Below are 18,923 nucleotides of genomic sequence, written 5' to 3'. Positions count from 1 at the left end.
AGATCTAGTTGAAGAGGTCCAAACTAAGAGATCTTTAGGTTTTTATGAGCCTATTTTAAGTCAGGGGGGTGTCGATTCGTCTATACGACTCGAGAATAAGGAAAAGGCATCCTTTATATCTCAAAGTTTGATTGTAACTTACACTATGGATGCTAGAGTCATTTATGCAACAATTTATGAAAAACTGGCCTCTGATTTTGCAGGATGAGTCCACACATAAGGTGTTGGCAGACCTCCCTAGGGTAGTTTATAGGAGAGGCTTTAACATAAAAGACATATTGGAAAGGAAGCCCAAGATCTTTAGTAGCAGATCGGGCATGTATAAATAAATGTTCCATGTGCCGATATTGCGGATATAAACAAAATAAATCTGCCTTTTTACATTTTCAGTGAGTTGGACTTTACATCCGGAGTGAACCGAGTTTTGGACTTTGGGGTGTTTGTTGGTTTTGTACAGCGTTTTTTCAGTTTTCCATGGTTTGTTTGGTGTGACAATTTATGTAATGCTGGAATGAACAATAAATTTTAACAAGAAAACATGTATAATGCATGAAAATAATGAAAACTTTTTACTATGGTTTGTTTTCTTTTCTATTAATGTGTGCGTATCTAGGTCATTGCTCAACATGTGGGAATTTAATAAAATTGTTAAAAATTTGAGAGTGTAGGTGCCTCCCACCAGGAACCTGCTTTAGCACAGCTTGCAAAAAAAGATGCGATGAATCAATGACTGAGTGCAGGTTCCTCACCCAGGACACTCCTTGCAAAAAAAGGTGCAGTGAATCACTGTCTCCCTAGACCTAAAAGAGGGAGGGATTTTTTTCTCTACTAAATATGAAGACAGTGTTTTTAAGTAGGAGTCACTCAAACTTCAATGCAAGTTGAACATACTCATAATCAAAAAAGATGTCTGAACACATTTGGGTATATATGTCATAAGGAACATAATACACTCTTCTGCAGTACATAGAGCTGGGGTCTTAAACTCATAAGGATGCATAAAAATTATGCTTGAAGCCTGAGGTCTGAGTTTAAGATCTCTGATATAGGGGATGCCAAATAAATGTACTGATGTGCAATTATGGCTGTTAATCAACTACACATTCCTACTGGGGATCCTACCTGCAAGGAGACCAACCATAATTTACATTTACTTGCCCAACTCCGATCCCAAGACCCACATCTGAACTGCATTAAATTCCTATATCTAATTAAGTGCAACATAAGATCAACAAATCTTGGAAAACAACAAACACCCCCCCTTTCCACATTTGGTAAATGTGTTCAGGCTCTCACATCAACAGTGACCTACAGCCAATAACCACATCGTAATTCAGGGACGTAACTGAACAGAACCATTTAACATCCAGCCATAAAAAGCTAAAGCATAATACCAAACGGAGAACAGCAAAACTATCAACAATTATTTTACAAATAAACCGCACTTACCTCTTTACTGATACATAACCAGCCGACACTTGAAAGGGAAGCAAATTGCAGTCGCAGACTGATTAGTCACTGACAGTAGCCTCGCCCACTGTCGCGCCAAAGCAAATTAAAATCCCGCCTCGCTTCCTCTGCCCACTGAGAGTAAACCGAAAGGTACATTGTAATGATGTTTTCAGTAGGAAGTAAGGCTGAAGTAGCAGTTGGTTGCTGAGATACAGTCAATAATGAGGAGAGATTGCGTTGGGTTTAGTTATATAGCGTTCGAAGGTGTTTATATTGAATTCAGAGCTGTAGTTTAAGCCAGGCGTCTTCATGTTTTGTTGCCAGTTGCACGAACTGTTAACTCACTTGGAAATTTAATTTACACTGATGCAACTACAGTAGCTTTTTGGTTTTGTAAGTAGTTATGCTTGAGTCAAAATGCTTTTATTTGAAACAAATTGGGAGCAGATTTGTAGGGTAACGCAGTCAAGCTCCACTGCTTTGGAAAATGTTCTCTCTCTTTTTTTTTTTTACCTTTGCAAACAATTATTTAAGCACTTTAATATTTTTAATTTTTATTTGTTTTAATGATAAAATGATAGCGCAATAGATCATGTCAGTCTATAGATAATAGTTAAAGGATCTATAATGGTCTTCTGCTGGCACAATTTGCCATTCTTAGACGGGTTGGAGAATACTATGAAAACGCAATCTGCATCTTGTGGACCATTCTTTAATATGAAATACATCACGCTGTATTATCTAGAAATCACTTCATTGAGAATGTTGAATAGCATTTATTTAATGAGTATTGCCAGACCTTACCACAGTAGCATATACTTGCACAAATACAAGTGCTATGCAGTTGTGCCACCACAAAAACCCGTAGGAGAACGGTAATAAATACTGTGCATAGATTGGCAGGAATAATGCACCGTAGCTTTTAGTCATATTTCTGAAGCAGAAAGTGGTACTGATAAGTAAATCGGCAATCTAAGTTGTTTCAGTGTATGATGATATCATGACTAATGTTTAACAAGTTATTAATGGGCTTTTGTATGGTAAACTGTCTCTCTAGTGTATAAAAGTGGTATTTAAGATGTTCTATTTTGACACTAAAATATATATATGCTTTCTTCATTGCTAAATATTGCAATTTATTAGCAAACGGTGATGTTGTGTAATCTCATGCATGTCTCCAGATTTATTTATGTGTTTGTTTGTTTACTGGAGTAGAGTACTAACCCAAGGACCAACTGGAGTAGAGTACTAACCCAAGGAACAATTTCCGATTCATTCCAGAAAGTACAGAGACCAAGAAGAAAAAATATATATCTTTCTCATTTTGTATGCATAAAATCTTAACAATTTTTGAATAATCATAACAAAGATCACAATTACTTTTTCCATTGTTTTCAGTAGTAAATGTTTGTATACAACTTGTTAATTAACTGCAGTGAGGCGGAAGTGTAAAAGACTAAGAGGGAAGAAGTTAAGTAATGTGGCCAACAGAAAAGCATTTGCATTGGGCTTTTTTAAGTAGATGTTCTTTGAATTTAGATCTGCATTTCATGTAAGAGGTTAAATATTAATGTAGTGATTTCTAATGTTTAGGACCAATAATAGAAACCTATATTTAGTACATTGTAGCTTTCTTTTGGATGTTTTGTAGTATTGGACCATTGTGTGTTTGCCCTGCAAGGCTGCAGTAAGAGATCCTTATTTTAAGTTTGGCAGTTGAGGGTCAAGGTTTATAGATATGATAGTTTAAATACCTGAGAACCTAGTAAAAGGCTATCCTTTCATCTAATGAGTAGCCATTATGCTTTTTGGATTGCCATGCAATGATATCCTTGTTGTGGAGACAGAGTAATGAGTAAACCTATTTTTTTAGAAATAAACTGTAGAGCTTTACTCATCTTGCTTGATGCTGCTGAGATTAATGGAAAGCCATATTATAGCTGTGCAGATTTATTTTATTTTATTTTTACTTTGTTCATTTGTTAACTGGTTGCACCTACTGTACACAAATGTCTGTTTTCAGGAACAACACAGGAGCACTGTCTGGTTAAGTCCCTTGCTCAAAATCACACAGTATGCAAATGGGGTCTGACGAAGTCAAACAAGGGACTATAGGAAATAGCTTATTAGTAGCTCATAGCCTTAATCCTTTGTATTAAATGCCTTTATATATAGCATGTATTTATTTTATTTTACATTTGTTGACCGGGCTAGTCTAACTGGATACATGTCCATTTGCAGTAGAGGCCCAGGGAGATAAGCACCAAAATTAAGCTAATGTAATAGGACTACAAATGAAAATAAGTCAAAACAGTAAATTATTACATAAGAAATAATACATGTTACAAAATGCAGTTACAGCAAAAGGTATAGTCTAATTTAGTCAAAAAATAGCTTCAAACAGCAAAGATTCAAAATGCTGAATAATAATTAAATTAAAAGTAGGTTTAGGTAAGCATAGAAGGAACAAACAACAAAACGAAAGCATAAGTGAGGGTGTAGGCTAAGCAGTAGTATGAGGTATAACGTTTGATAAAAGTTAGACAAAAATAGTGAGGAAGGGGTGAAGGTTTCTACCTAGTTATTATGCTTGATGAGCTTTGAGTGATACGTCATGGGTGTCATTAATACTAACACTGACAAAACAAATATCAGGAGGGGGTGAGGGGTTTTAGAAAAGTGAAGAGTAAGTTTCATGAAGTAAGAAGGAAATAAGAAAACTACAATATTGGCTAAGAAGAGGGTGTATTTGCACCCTAGTGGGTAATAGAGGGGGAAAATGTAGTATACTAGATGATTAGTGTAGGGTTAGTACATGGGCATAACCAATGTATTTTAAGGTGTAGTTTTAACTGGTGTTTGAAAAGTGATAAGGATGAAAATAATTGTAGGTTGCAGGGGAGTTTGTTCCAAATCTTACCCACGGAATTAGAAAAGAGGGAGTCCCCGGCTTTATTAAGGGATTTCTGGGTGGTTACTTGTAATTTATTTGCTGAGCTTAGGGTAGTAAAATTTCTTTAAGGAGCGACTATGCTACTAAGAATAGGAGTCCTATTGGTGTGAAAAGAATCTTATGGGCAATTGTAAGTTGCTGAAATAGTAGCTGGTTTTGGAGTTCAAGCCAGCCTAGTTGTTTGAGATTTAAACAGTGATGGGTTTTATATGGTGAACATGTAGCAAATCTGGCAATGTTGTTGTAGGAGGTTGCTAGTTTGTTTAGGTTAGCTTTGGAAAGATTTGTATAGATAGATAAAGCAGAGAGGGGAAGCCAGCCTAGTTTGAGATTTAAACAGTGATGGGTTTTATATGGTGAACATGTAGCAAATCTGGCAATGTTGTTGTAGGAGGTTGCTAGTTTGTTTAGGTTAACTTTGGAAAGATTTGTATAGATAGATAAAGCATAGAGGAGAATAGAGATCAGGTGGGTATGGGCAATGGTGGTTCTGGCTTCAGGGGTGAGGACGGACTTTATCTTATAGAGTGAGCCCAGTTTTCTGTTAACAGCTTTAATTGTAGTGTTAATGTGTGTGTCAAAGTTGAGATTGTGAGCTATTGTTACGCCTAAGAGCTTGGTGTTTGGATCAGGTGTAATTATAGTACCATTGCTGGTTTTGACAGTTAGATATATTGGGGGGACTTCTGTGTTAGGAGTAAAAACAAGTAATTTGTTTTTTTTTTTTTTTTTTTGGCATTTAGTAGGAGGCAACGTTGCAAAAAACATTTTTCAACTGAGTTAAATACTGTCTGGGTGATAGCTTGGAGCTCGGCAGATGAGGTGGCAGAACACACTAGTGTGGAATCATCTGCGTAGTGTATGTAGGTAGATTGTGGAATATTTAGCTGTAGGTCATTGATAAAGATAGAGAAGAGGAGAAGTCCCAGGATGGAGCCTTGTGGGACCCCAAGAGTAATAGGAAGAAAAGTAGAAAGGTTATTATCCCAGGGAACAGCTTGCTGTCTGTTTTCTAGGTAGGACTTAAACCACTGTAATGTCTTTGTGTTGAGTGAGTATTGTTCTAGTATTTGTAGTAGTAATTGATGGTTTACCATATCAAAGGCTTTTGATAGGTCTTTAAACAGAGCAGTAGAGAGCCTGTTATTGTTGCGATGTTTGTTGATGCAGTCAGTGAAGGATAGTTGGGCAGTAGTAGTGCTGTGGTAAGGCCTAAAACCATGTTGACAGTCTGCTAGAAGGTTATATTGGAGAAGGTGATCAAGTAGCTGGTGGTGGATGCATTTTCCATTATTTTGGCTGGAGGGGAAGAGCAGGGCTATGGGGCGATAGTTAGATATTTCAGTTGAGTTACCACCCTTATGAAGAGGAATTTATATGTGAAATTTTCCAGAGAGATAGGATAGAACCTTCAGTAATAGTTCTATTGATTAGTATGGAAATAGGATAGGAGAGAACTTTAGCTGCAATTTGCAGGTATTCCGCTGGTAAGAGATCAGCGGATGGGGTACATGGTTTAAGTTTAGTAAGTAAGGTGCGGATGAAAGATGTAGAGACTGGATTTAGATGAAAGGTAGGGGGTTTGCAAGTCATGGAGAATGGGAGGGTTGGGGTGACGAGGTAGGGAATTTGTGAGAGATTGTACAGTTTCTGTAAAGGAGGTATTGAAGGTGTCAGCAATCTCCTTAGGTGTGTTTAGGGAAAGTGCTGAAGGAGTTGGAGTCTTGGAGTATCCTGGCCGTAAAATCTGTTAATAGCTGTCCAAAATGTTTGGGGGGGGGGGTTTGTTGATGCCTGTCTTGGAGTTTAAGGTAGTAGATTTTTTTATCAAGGATTATAGATTTCTTTGTGATGTTTCTATGCTGTTTGTAGTTCTGGTGATCAGTTGGGCTTTTAGTACATCTCCATTTAGACCAGATCTTGTTTCTTACTAGGATTTTTTGTCTTGTCTCTTGGAGCCATGCTGCTGCTTTGCTACTGGTTCTGATGGATCGACTAGGGGCATGGTGCCGTATTTGTAAGAATTTGGAGTTAAAATAGGATACTGTTTCATCAAGGAAGAGTTATTTTAAGGGAGAAAAGTCATAGGCTTCAAGCTCTTTTTGGAAATTTATAGCATTAAAGTGTTTTCTGTTTCTTATAGTTTTAAAGATAGGGTGTTTAGGGAAGAAGGTTTTATGCCTAATTACATAAGTGAGTAAATGGTCACTAATATCATCAGGTAGGGTGTCTGCTATATAAGTGAGGGGATGGTTTCTTACTAGGATCCAATCTAAGGTACTCTGTTTGTTAGTGGGCTTATGGATTTTTGTTGGGGTGGTGATAAATTGAGAAAAGCCATACAAGTTTATATGGACTGAAGGTTTGTTGGAAGTACAGCAGTTCCAGTCTATATTGAAGTCTCCAAGTACTAAGGTTTCTTGAGGGAGGGAAGATGAGAGGCAGGATAGGATATTTTCAAGGGTGTTGACGTTATTGCCTGGAGGTAGGTAGTAGCATATTATATAGATAGCTTTGCTAGAATTAAGCTGGAGTGTAGAGACAAGGATTTCTATGTGATTATCTAATGGTAATTGTAAGTCTACTAGAGATACATTTAGATCAGATTTATGCAAAATTGCTACACCTTTTTTTGTTGTTCGGTCTGACCTTATTTTATTGTAACCTGGTGAGATGACTTCATTATCTTTTGTTCCTGGTTTGAGCCAAGTTTCTGTTAGACATAGGACATCAAAGGAATGTATGTCCAGTAGAGTATGCAGTTAGCTAATTTGTTTAAGCTCTGTATATTAAGATGGGCTATCAATAAGGAGTTAGTGGTTTTGGTCAGGGTAATATGAGTGGTAGTTTGGGGCTGTTGGGGATTTAGTAGGGTATTGTTGTTAATTCCTGGGTTGGGGTGAATATCCCTGTGAAGCAGAGGGTGTTGTTGAAAAGTATGTAAGAGCTTCAGGAGTTTGAAGAGAGTATATAGTGATTTTTCTGGTTTGTTGGAGATTAATGTGGGCTAGCCTATAATACTTTGGGAAGAGGTAGGTTGAGGTAGAGGTGATGTTTGCGTGGTTGTGGGTAGTAGGTAGATTGATAGATGTTTGTTTTAGAGGATGGAGGGATGCAGTGATGTGTGTTTTCATACCACGTAAGTATGAGTAGTATGTGTATTGCAGTAAGAAAGAAAAGTGAGTTTTTAAGTTTAGGCTGATATGATGAAGGCATGGTAGAATGGGGAGTGATGTAAGTAGTAATAGGATAGATAAGAAAGCCAGGAAGGATAGAGATAGTACTGTAGTGGAAGTAGTGAGAAGGGGAATGTGAGTAAGGGTGTGTCTGTATCTAGTGTGTAGGGAAAGGTAATGAGCTAATTGGATAATTAGGGGAAGAGGAGTGTCCTATGAGGTATAAATCTAGGACCACTGAAGGTGTGTGGGAATTGGGGTTAGGGTAGGGGGACAGAGTGAACCCACAGGACGACGGAGCGGGTTCGAAAACAACTTTTCTGCTAGTCCTTAGACACTTGTCTGTGTGCCGCTGAATTCTGAGGAACAGTTCAGTAGTTATTGGTAAGTATGGAGGGTAGAAACCAGGGAAGTGAAAGGTAAGGGACAGTAGAGTGCAGGTTTTGGGAGGGAGTCTCAGAGTGGTAATAGCAGGACAGGAAAGAGCTTCTAGGACTGTACAGGAGAAAAGTTCCTTAGGCTCTCCTAATTAGTTTAGGATCTGAGCCTTACACCAGTTAATGTGAGGGCAAACAGTGCTAGGAATCAGCCTAGTTTATGGTGCCATCTAGTGGGTAAATTAATGAATTGCAGCCAAAGCTGGTGAGCAGAGATGGTTCGTAGAAGGTTTGCGAGGCTCAAGAAACAGTTGTAGGAGACAGTACAAGGATAGAAATAAATAGATGGTATAAGGGGTAGAGGGATAGGATAGGTATAAGTGAATACCTTTAGGGGTAGAGGGAGGGTATGGCTGCTAGGTATCCTGGCTAGGTAGCGTGCTAGAAAGCATACACAAATTGTTAGGCAATGTATAGCAGCAAAGGATAAGACATTTGAGATTCTTCTGGTTCAAAAAAAAAAATCCAAATAGCTATCTACTTTTTCCTGTGTAAAGTTGAAAGTTCAGCCTCCGCAACTGTTTTGGACACTGGCAAATTTTTGCTTAGTTCCAAATAGCAAGGCATTTTTTTGTGCAGGTCAATAACGTTTTATTGTTAACTCATTTAGCAAAGTTTGTGTAGGTCATTTTGTAACTAATTTTTAGTAAGGTAAGTGATGGGTTTGATCTACAAAGCAACAATTTTGTCTGCATATAGTATGAGGTAGGTCAGTATAGCAATAACCCACGCCTGGGTGTGGGTAATGCTGGATTTACCCACGGTTGGTGTGGTTTGGTCACGAGGGCGAAGCTGAAAGGCTTTTGTCATGTCTGTAAATGTTGTGTATGTGGGATTACTGTATTTCATATTAAATGAATCTTATTTGTTAGGGTAAAGAGAGCTGTCACTGTGCTTTGGATTTTCCAAACTTCACATTGTTCATTGAAAGAAGATTGTGCTGCTTAACATATTGTGAAAGTTGGATATAAATAAGATTGTGCTGCTTAAGATATTGTGAAAGTTGGATATAAATAATTAATCATTTTTAGTATCTTCCCTATAGCCAGTAATATAGAAATTGAGTAAAAGTGAGCTATAACAATAGGTTTAGATTTCTTTGGTAGTAACTTTGTTTTTGTTTTTTTTTCTAGCATTGTGCATAATATTATGTCATACAGAGGTTGAAAACATGTTCAATAAGTACAGAAATGCATTCTTTATAGTATATAACAAACTGTGGTAATAGTTTATCAGAGGCTGTGGAAGCATCACTGGGAATTTGTTCATGTAGTGGTTTTGTGCCTTTATCTGTGATTTGTTTGAAGTAGAAAAGTGGTACACAGGAGGAGAAGGAGACTGAGATGGTTGTATGAAATGATCTGGTTAGAATTGCAAGAGGTATGCAAATTCATTTAAGAAATCAGAGCTGATAAGCTGGCCTTGTATGAATTTAATTGTGTCAGAAGGGGTTGTATTAGAGACAACTGCATGACCAGTCAAACCACTGGACTTATTCCAAAACTTTTTGGGTTTGCTTAATAGGAAGATTTGTTTAGATTTAGAGTAGTTTTCTTTATGTTTATATACAGCTTGCTTGTATGGTTTATAGGGTATAGTAAATCTGCTGTGTGTGCCTGAGTTTGGGGTTTGCTTTCATTTGTACTAGACTTCAATGCTGAGACCAAGAATGGCTGTGGGTTCTTTAGTTAGTCATGGTTATTTAATCACTTCATATAGTCTTGACATTATAGGAAATTATTTGCTTGAAATTCTGAGATAGTTGGGTTTTTGCAGCCATGTTAGGAACTTGAAATGCGAGGTCTGGTTACTGATCTGTGATGGAAAGGTGAGATGTTTCAATAGTTAATGTTCTCTGAGGTTTGGAATCTGAAGGAAATCAGTGATTGAGGATCCTTTTACTGCTCTATTATTTAATTTCAAAGTATTAATACATCCATCACTAATGGAGTGGGAAACGAGTGATAATGAAAATTATGTTATTGAGATTATTAGTAATTGAAATAAGTGAGCATTTGATCAGCCAAGATCATGTTAACATTTTGGAGGAAGTAAACCAGCTAGAAGAGCATAGATGACTGATGTTCTTATTGATTTAAAGCTTTTTGTTAGAAAATTGAACTTTATTATTTTTGATCATACCGAAGAACAAACCGTGATGGCAAATAATATACCAAGGAATAGTGTGGTTAATCAAGTGTTAACAACCTATATTTCAGTCTTTTGAAAAGATTTGTGAATTGGGCAGAGGTTATCTTTTATCTTATCTGCCTTCTGATGTATGGTTCAGTACATTTTGTTTGGAATGATATTTGTTGCAATACTGAGTTGAAGATTGAGACAAAAGGAGATACTGGCAGCCCAGCTAGCTGGAATTTTGTAAATAATTATATGTTATTAGTGAATATCAACATGGTGTATATAAAAGTGTGACAAACGGAGATACTGCCAGCACAGCTATCCAGAATTTTGTACATAATTATATGTTGTTGGTGAATATTGAAATTTGTGTAAGATGCTTGTGTTACAACTGCATTAGAACTGTATATTATATGTATATCAAAATTGTTTGTGCAGACATGTGTTGAAAAGGGTTTATAAAATACTGAGCTTAAATATGTAGCCACAGTGTGCCCTGCTGGAAGGGAACAAAAATGTACATACAGTATTGTAACTGTTTAAATGTGTGTATTTTAATAGTGGAAACTGGAACCCAGGAGGTTAAACTCAGTCTATTAAATTTTAGAAAAATAGCTGAAATTAAATTACTTTATGGCAGCAAGGAGACACAATGTCTGTGCTGAGAAGTTTTCTGTATTGCCTTGGAAGTGTTTTATTGTTTTATGACTTCCAGCATTTGCCAAAGATCTGAAGAAAAGCCCTTGTCTATGTATTTTTACGGGCAGATGCTAAATGCTACCAGCTGCCATCAATGGTTGATTTGGGCCTGGGGACTAGAAATCAGATGACAAGAAATAATGTAATTCTGCAAGCTAGCCCAGCAGTAATAGTTGCAATATTAATTTGAGAAGTCTCTGAGAGAGACACATCATTCTGTATTCTGTCTTGGACTTTACAATTTCAAGATCCATTCACCACATCTGCCTTGCTCTTTAGTAAGTAAGCTCTTAGGTTGTAGCAATTCTCTTAGATGTAGTCAGGGATGTAGCAAAACTTAGTTAGATATTTTCTTTATTTATTTGAGACTGTCCTGCAATGTTGTTTTAAATACTTCCTGTGATTTTGAACTCTGATGTCACTGTAAATATATATTTAGTATTGTCTTGTTCTTTTTTTATTAAATATATTTAAACCTTTCATTGTGGCTGATCTGTGTAGAGATATTTAAGTTCTGTGAGTACTTGCATATATATTTGGTGACCACATACCACTCCTAATAGCCTGGCTCTTGGTCAAACTACCCTTTGTATTAATAGTAAAATTACACAGCAAGATTGGACTCACTTTGTTAAGGGTCTTAAAGTAGCTAATAAAGGGTTCTGGTGGCAGTGATAATTATCTTATAGTCTGGGCAGAAGGGGGCATAGCTAGTAAACCCATGCCAGCCTTTCCCAGGTGTGCATGTAAAACAAATCTGCAAGAGTGTGTGTGTCAGCTATTTGGTCAGGGACACGAAGCACTGGTTGAACAGAGAGAGTGTTGGAGGACTTGGCTTGGAACCCTGGCTAAGGACTCAACTCTATAGCTGTGCCAGTGGGGAGTCTTATTTGGCATATGGAAAAAGAGGGAGAAACCAGCCCCAGACTGCTCTCTGTGCTCTTAAGGAAAATTTAACTTGATGCAGAGAGCTGCATCTGGAAATACTGTGTGTGTATCTTGTCATCCTCTCAGTGTGCGTCCCTTACTGTTGCCAGTGGTGAGGACTGAGGCTCCTTGATTACCGGTTCAGTGATGGGGCATCACAAAGATGATAAAACCTGATAAAGGGTGTGGGGTTGTAATAATAAAAGTTAATAAGATGAACTGCCTTCTTTACAAGGATTTATATGAGGAAGTTTCAGGAAATTGTTACTGTATCTTACAGCAGAATTAATGTTCAACTGCATGATATGCTTATGCAGGGACGGATTCAAGAGAATGTTTATGCATTTATTCTTGACATTTTTTGAATTCCTAAATTGTACAAGGATATGTTAAATCCCTCCAATTTGTCCTATAGCTGACACTGAGAAATCAAAAATACACCCTTTAGTGAAATTTTGGATATAAGATTAAAGGATTGAGTTAAGATGCTTCCTAATTTGTGTAGGTATTCCTGGGATTTTTGGAGTAAGTTTACAGAGGGAGAATATGATGAACGTATTATTTTTATTATGGTGAACATCAAGGATTTATTTACAGTCATACCTCATAGGTTTGGGTTAGAATAGTTTTATAAATTTCTTGTTAACGCCATGAATTTGAATTCTGGTGAGGTCAATACCATGGTTAGTGTGATGGAGTTGGTCCCCAATCTTAATTTGATGTATTTTGAAGGACAACTTTTTTGGCAAAAGACTGGAATGGCCATGGGGGTTGCTTGTGCTCCTTTGTTTACCAATGTTGTTATGGCACAATGGGAGCATAAGCGTGAGTTGAACAGCCTCTATGCCAAGTCGTGGTGTTCATATGCAAGATACCTTGATGATATTTTTATTTTATGGATTGATAAAGAAGAGAAAAGTGAACATTTTTTGATTTATATTAACTTGACCACTGAATTCCTAAAATGTACACACATGATAGTTAAATACATTAGCTATCATATGTGGAAATTAAGAAGGATTTTTTACATCACAAGTTTGTTTCCAATATTTTTAGGAAACCTACCTATTCCAACTCAATTCTCTATTATAAAACAAAAATAAGTTCCAGGCCACCAATAGGATAAAGTAGCTTGCCTCAGGATTGTCGTTTCTATTTTTTACTTTATCCTTTTGGTGGCCTGGAACTTATTTTTGTTTTATTACAGTGTTATGGACTTATTTGGTTTGGTCAATTCTCTATTATACCAGTTGCAACATAAGGCACCAAAAGAAAGAAATGGTTAAAGGACAGTTTGAACATTTGGTGAGAAGGGTATCAGAATTTGACACTTTTTTTCAATGAATGTGACAGACCGATTGACATGTTTTCTGAGAAGAGGTTATCCTTTCACTTCACTTTTGGGAAACCTATCTTGGATGAGGTAGTCACAAAAAGAAGATCTGGGTTTTATTGTCCCTTAATTAGTGAAAAAGACATGAGGTTAGACACACACATTATTGCAAGACATGATTGTTAGAAAGCCTTTTTGACCACTTAGAGTTCTGATAATGGTGCTATTCGATTTGTTATTGAGAAGAACTTGATGTTAACTTTTAATTCAACACTTAAAAATAAAGTTAGGGGAATAACCTCCTACAATTTTTAAGGAGAATAACCTCCTACAATTTTTAAGGAGAGGTAAGTGCTTCAAGAATTACTTGGAAGATATTGACAACCATAATACAGGGTGCTATTCAAGTCTGTGGGGTACTTTTTAAATGTGTCATTGTAACCAGTGTATATACATTTTAGTTGGAGATAGTGTGGTGGTTGATCCATTAAAAATAAGAGCAATTTCAGTTGCAACACAAAAGGTGTTGTTTACCATGCTAAGTGTAATGAATGTCTAGATTTGTATGGAGGTAAAACAGAGAGGAACATCAGGGAATGTATTTTTGAACATTTGTTTGATATCAATAAGCATAAGAATAATAACACCCTGTTTAAACTTATTCAGGGTTTTCCTACACCCTATTTTATTTTTGATTTTAGAGAAGGTGGGCAAAAATTCTAGGGATGGCCCTTGGGGTGTTTTGCTATAAAGAAATTATTTTTTTGGTTATGTTTTTAAATGCCAACAATTTACCTCGTCTGAATGAAAGATTCTCAATTTCTGGCATACTACTATACTTTTATGATGTTTAGGGTATAAAATTCCCTTTATAAAATGCTAGTGTTGTGTTTTAAATTTTTAAAGGGTTTATGATCTGGTTTGTTAATTGTATATTCACATGGATGTAAATACTGTATTTCATTTTTAAGTGATTAGTAATGATGGGTATCTTTTTAAATATGGCTAAAATAGGGGACACATTTTGGTATTGTCTGTTTCTTTGCATGTGATGTGATGGCAGTTTTTAACTTTGGAGATGGTATATGGCTGACTTCTGATAAAGTTCCAGTTATTTAGGGAATGAAAGCACTAAGTTCTTATTAAAGGATTGTGTGATATGTAACTGCATTTGCAAAGGCATTTGTTCCCTTTCAGTTTGGTATCATTGCCTGGTATCTGATTTTTGTTAACCATTTCTTCAAATTATCACAATAACCAAAGTGTGATGACCTGACCAGGTTTGGAAATGTGGAATCTTAATTACGTTGAATGTGACCTAAATCTGCAAAAAATTCTGTGATGTCATTTGAATGTGGGCTTAAGGTATATGAGTTTATGCCATGAAGAATTATAAGATTCTTATACTGTGAGTCTTCAAAAATATTTTTGAGTAACTTGAATTTTGTAATAGAGGATGGAGATAAGTACTAGCTGGATTGAGTTATTTTTAGGTGAATGCACTTTAATTAAGGGGTAGGTTTGAGCCTGAAGTGGAATTAACTTGCTTGCTTGATTTGTTTTTACAAGTACATATGGCTTAAATAGAAGTACTGTCTCATCTCCTGCTCTTTTGTCTGGATTTGCATCAAATGTGGGATTTGTAGTTGAAGAAAAATGATGGATACTGAGGTTGTCATTTGTAAGCCAAGATTGTAAAGTAGCAACAAGGTCTGGAGAGTGGAAATGTTTGAAAGCACTAATTTGGTTCAATTTATTTCTGATACTGCAAACATTGTAACAAGAAGCAGGAGGAAGACTTGGTGCAAAAATAGCCTGAAACATTTGAAAACAGTTTGAGTGCAGAGTTTGGTTCATGTCTGCTCTTCTTGAAAGTATAAAAACAATATTGGATTAAATCTAAATAGAAACTTGGGCAATTTAAGGATTTTGTTTGTTTATTTATTTTATTTCTTTATTTAAATGTGTTTTACTGAGGTAGAGCATTGATCACAAGTGAGCAGTTTATGTTTGAACATGGCATGTGGAATGTATGTATTAGGGAATAGTTGTCAAAGTGGATTGTTGGAAAGTATGAAAAAGGGCTTTTGTTAGGGTTAGCAAAACATAGTGTTTTGGTAAAAAACATAGATCTTGGAGGAACAGGGTTCTGAAGCTTTATTGTGAGGGATAAACAGGGGTGAGTGTGTGCATAAGGTGAAACACTGATAAGGTAAGAGTGGGAGAAAGGAAGAGTAAGGAAAGAACAAAAATAAATAATCCTATAAATGTAAGAAAATAAAATAAGATCAAATATGTCCGTAGAGCAAAACAATGGAGGGTCCTCAGGCAATGTAGTAAAATAGAACTGCAGACAAAAATCCAAATCTTCTTAATCATACAAAAACAGTTTTATTTGGATAAAATTGCAAAAACAGCTTCATCAGACCATATAACATTTTTCATTAAAACAGGAAATTAATATATACTAAAAAAGCGCCAAAGTAAAATCATTTAAAATATTTAAAGATACATTGCCAAAACAATTCATTCCTAAGAAATATACAACAATATCAACATTAGAAGGACATATTAACACTAAAAACAAAGTCAATAATTACTAATATTTAATCTTTGGTCTCCTTGACTTTAATAAGAGTAGTAGGCTTTGCCCATTAATGCCGGTGGTACATCTGCCCTAAACTTGATGATCCAGTTTATTTCTCGTGTCTCAGTGTAGTTGTCAACATCCCCCCTTCTACATGTTCTGGAAATCTGTTCCAGTATCCTAAACCTAAACTCATGAGTGGAACCCAAGTCCTTCACATGTTTACGCAAGGGCATTATATAAATGTTCGATGTGGTAAATATGTTATCCTGTCTCTCAGCACGGTTGGTCTTGCCTACATAGTAGGCAGGGCATGCTGTGCAGGTTGCCAGATAAATCACATCTTTAGACATGCAGTTACCAGTTACCCTGATGGTGTAACTACCTGTTCCTTGGGGTATCTAAATACGGGTCAGTCAAAATATAAGAGCAGAAACTACACTTATTACAAGGAGTCATGTAAGGTCCCTCTATATCTAAGACCCTGGTGTACTGCATAACAGCTGTTTGATATTCTTCTTATTACGGTAAATAAATCTAGGTTTATCACCAGTAAGTCTCTTGATGGTGGGATCTACCGATAATACATGCCAATGTTTCAAAAAAACATCCTTAAGTGTTGATATATCCTTAGTATAAGAGATAGGAAAAACTACTTCACCTCCATCTGTTGGATAATCTCTTGATAAACGTGTGGTCCCGGTGTTGGAGTAAAAGTCTGTTGCCCCCTCAGAAAAATATGGAGTAGCCCTATCCTCTCTTAACATATGTATCGATTCCATCCCTTTATTAATGTCTAATGTACTATAACCGCGTTCCCTGAATCTACTATCCAGGTCCTCCAGGCCTAAGGCAAATTCCTGATCAAGGGGTGTATATCTGGATAGTCTCATGGATTGACCACAGACAATATTGTGGTAGACATAACCTGGATGCATGCTGGTGCGGTGTAACAGGGTGTGCCAATAGCTACGCCAACCTGGTCATGGCTGAATGGGAACATCAGCACCTTTTTCAGAATGAGTTGTTTCAATCATTTGTGCCATTTTACAGGCGTTTTGTCGACGACCTGTTTTTTGTCTGGAAGGGTACCACTATTGAGTTGAATACATTTTTCAACTATGTTAATGACTCTTTGTGGTTCCTTAAATTTACAATGGAATGGTCCAATAGTAAGCTACCCTTTCTTGACATTTTCGTTGAGAAGCTACCAGGAGGGTTAGTTAATACAGGGTTGTTCCGTAAATCCATCCATAAGAACACCCTGTTACACCGCACCAGCATGCATCCAGGTTATGTCTACCACAATATTGTCCGTGGTCAATCCATGAGACTATCCAGATATACACCCCTTGATCAGGAATTTGCCTTAGGCCTGGAGGACCTGGATAGTAGATTCAGGGACATTAATAAAGGGATAGAATCGATACATATGTTAAGAGAGGATAGGGCTACTCCATATTTTTCTGAGGGGGCAACAGACTTTTACTCCAACACCGGGACCACACGTTTATCAAGAGATTATCCAACGGATGCAGGTGAAGTAGTTTTTCCTATCTCTTACACTAGGGATGTTTCAACACTTAAGGATGTTTTTCTGAAACACTGGCATGTGCTATCGGTAGATCCCACCATCAAGAGATTAACTGGTGATAAACCTAGATTTATTTACCGTAATAAGAAGAATATTAAACAGTTGTTATGTTATCCGAAACAGTACATCAGTGTCTTAGATATAGATGGACCTTACATGACTCCATGCAATAAATGTAGTTTTTGCTCTTACATTTTGACTGATCCTGTATTTAGATACCCCCAAGGAACAGGTAGTTACACCATTAGGGCAACTGGTAACTGTATGTCCAAAGATGTGATTTATCTGGCAACCTGCACAGAATGCCCTGCCTACTATGTAGGCAAGACCAACCGTGTACTGAGAGACAGGATGCGAGAACACATTTATCACATCCGGAAAGGACATCTATATAATGCCCTTGCGAAACATGTGAAGGATTTGGGTTCCACTCATGAATTTAGGTTTAGGATACTGGAAGAGATTTCCAGGACATGTAGGAGGGGGGATGTTGATAACTACACTGAGACACGTGAAATAAACTGGATCATTAAGTTTAGGGCAGATGTACCACCGGGCATTAATGGGAAGGTGCCACTACGCCCTTTATTAAAGTCAAGGAGACCAAAGGTTAAATATTAGTAATTATTGACTTTGTTTTTTAGTACAATAGCTTTAATGCGTTTGTTAATATGTCCTTCTAATGTTGATATTGTTGTATATTTCTTAGGAATGAATTGTTTTGGCAATGTATCTTTAAATATTTTAAATGATTTTACTTTGGCGCTTTTTTTTAGTATATATTAACTTCCTGTTTTAATGGATAATGTTATATGGTCTGATGAAGCTGTTTTACCAATTTTATCCAAATAAAACTGTTTTTTGTATGATTAAGAAGATTTGGATTTTTTGGCGGTCTGCAGTTCTATTTTTTACTACCGAGTATTTTGGATTGCCTGAGGACCCTCCATTGTTTTGCTCTACGGACATATTTGATCTTATTTTATTTTCTTGCTTGCTGTTGTCCTTTTGTAGAGCATTTACTCCGCTTGGTGGTTTTTGTTAATTGATTAATCCTATAAATGTGATAGTTTAGGGTAGAGACAGTGAAACTGTAAAGAAAAGGCGGGGTGTGAGAAGGATATGGCTGTTACCTTTTAAGTACATATTGGGATGGTTACTAGACAAAGAATGAGATCTGTATAGTATAATTGGGAGTTTTGATTTAGATAGAACAAGACAGAGTAGAGGATAAAGTATTTTAAAGCAAAGCCTTTATGTAAATAACAGTTTGTAAAGATATTCACAAAGCAAGGGAATCTCTTTGAAAAATGGTAGGTGTAGTAAATAGGTGATGAAGGTTTTGATAGATTCTTTTAGTTCCTCTGAAAATCACATTCATGTTCTGAAGACAAAATATTTCAGAAAATAGAACACTTTTCTCAAAACTATGCTAGTCTAACTCTAACTTTATGTAACAAATGAAAATGCTTTCATTCTTATAATCCAGAACTTCAGCCAGATAAAATCACAAACAAAAAAAAAATAATTTCAACAACCAATTAAATAAAATGTCAATGACATAATCCCTCAGATTAAAATCTCATTGGATAAAACAAATTATACAACAAACCCCCCATTAATATT

General features: G+C 36.5%; 2 protein-coding genes across 2 annotated transcripts in view; one reads left to right on the top strand and one right to left on the bottom strand.

Annotated features, from left to right (window-relative positions):
• The window catches only part of TRAPPC2 (trafficking protein particle complex subunit 2), a 176,364-nt gene extending 174,822 nt beyond the window's left edge, over positions 1–1,542 (bottom strand). Inside the window, exon 1 of the mRNA XM_044072529.1 lies at positions 1,450–1,542. The gene's annotated coding sequence lies outside the window, so the exon portion shown is untranslated. The remainder of the gene's footprint in view (positions 1–1,449) is intronic.
• A 71-nt stretch (positions 1,543–1,613) lies between these two features.
• OFD1 (OFD1 centriole and centriolar satellite protein) overlaps positions 1,614–18,923 on the top strand; it is a 1,865,993-nt gene continuing 1,848,683 nt past the window's right edge. Inside the window, exon 1 of the mRNA XM_044072530.1 lies at positions 1,614–1,845. The gene's annotated coding sequence lies outside the window, so the exon portion shown is untranslated. The remainder of the gene's footprint in view (positions 1,846–18,923) is intronic.

This window comes from Protopterus annectens, chromosome 5.part0 (assembly GCF_019279795.1).
Source record: "Protopterus annectens isolate FY-2018-M chromosome 5.part0, PAN1.0, whole genome shotgun sequence".
Lineage (NCBI taxonomy): Eukaryota > Metazoa > Chordata > Ceratodontiformes > Protopteridae > Protopterus > Protopterus annectens.
This window is presented reverse-complemented; position numbering and strand designations above follow the sequence as displayed.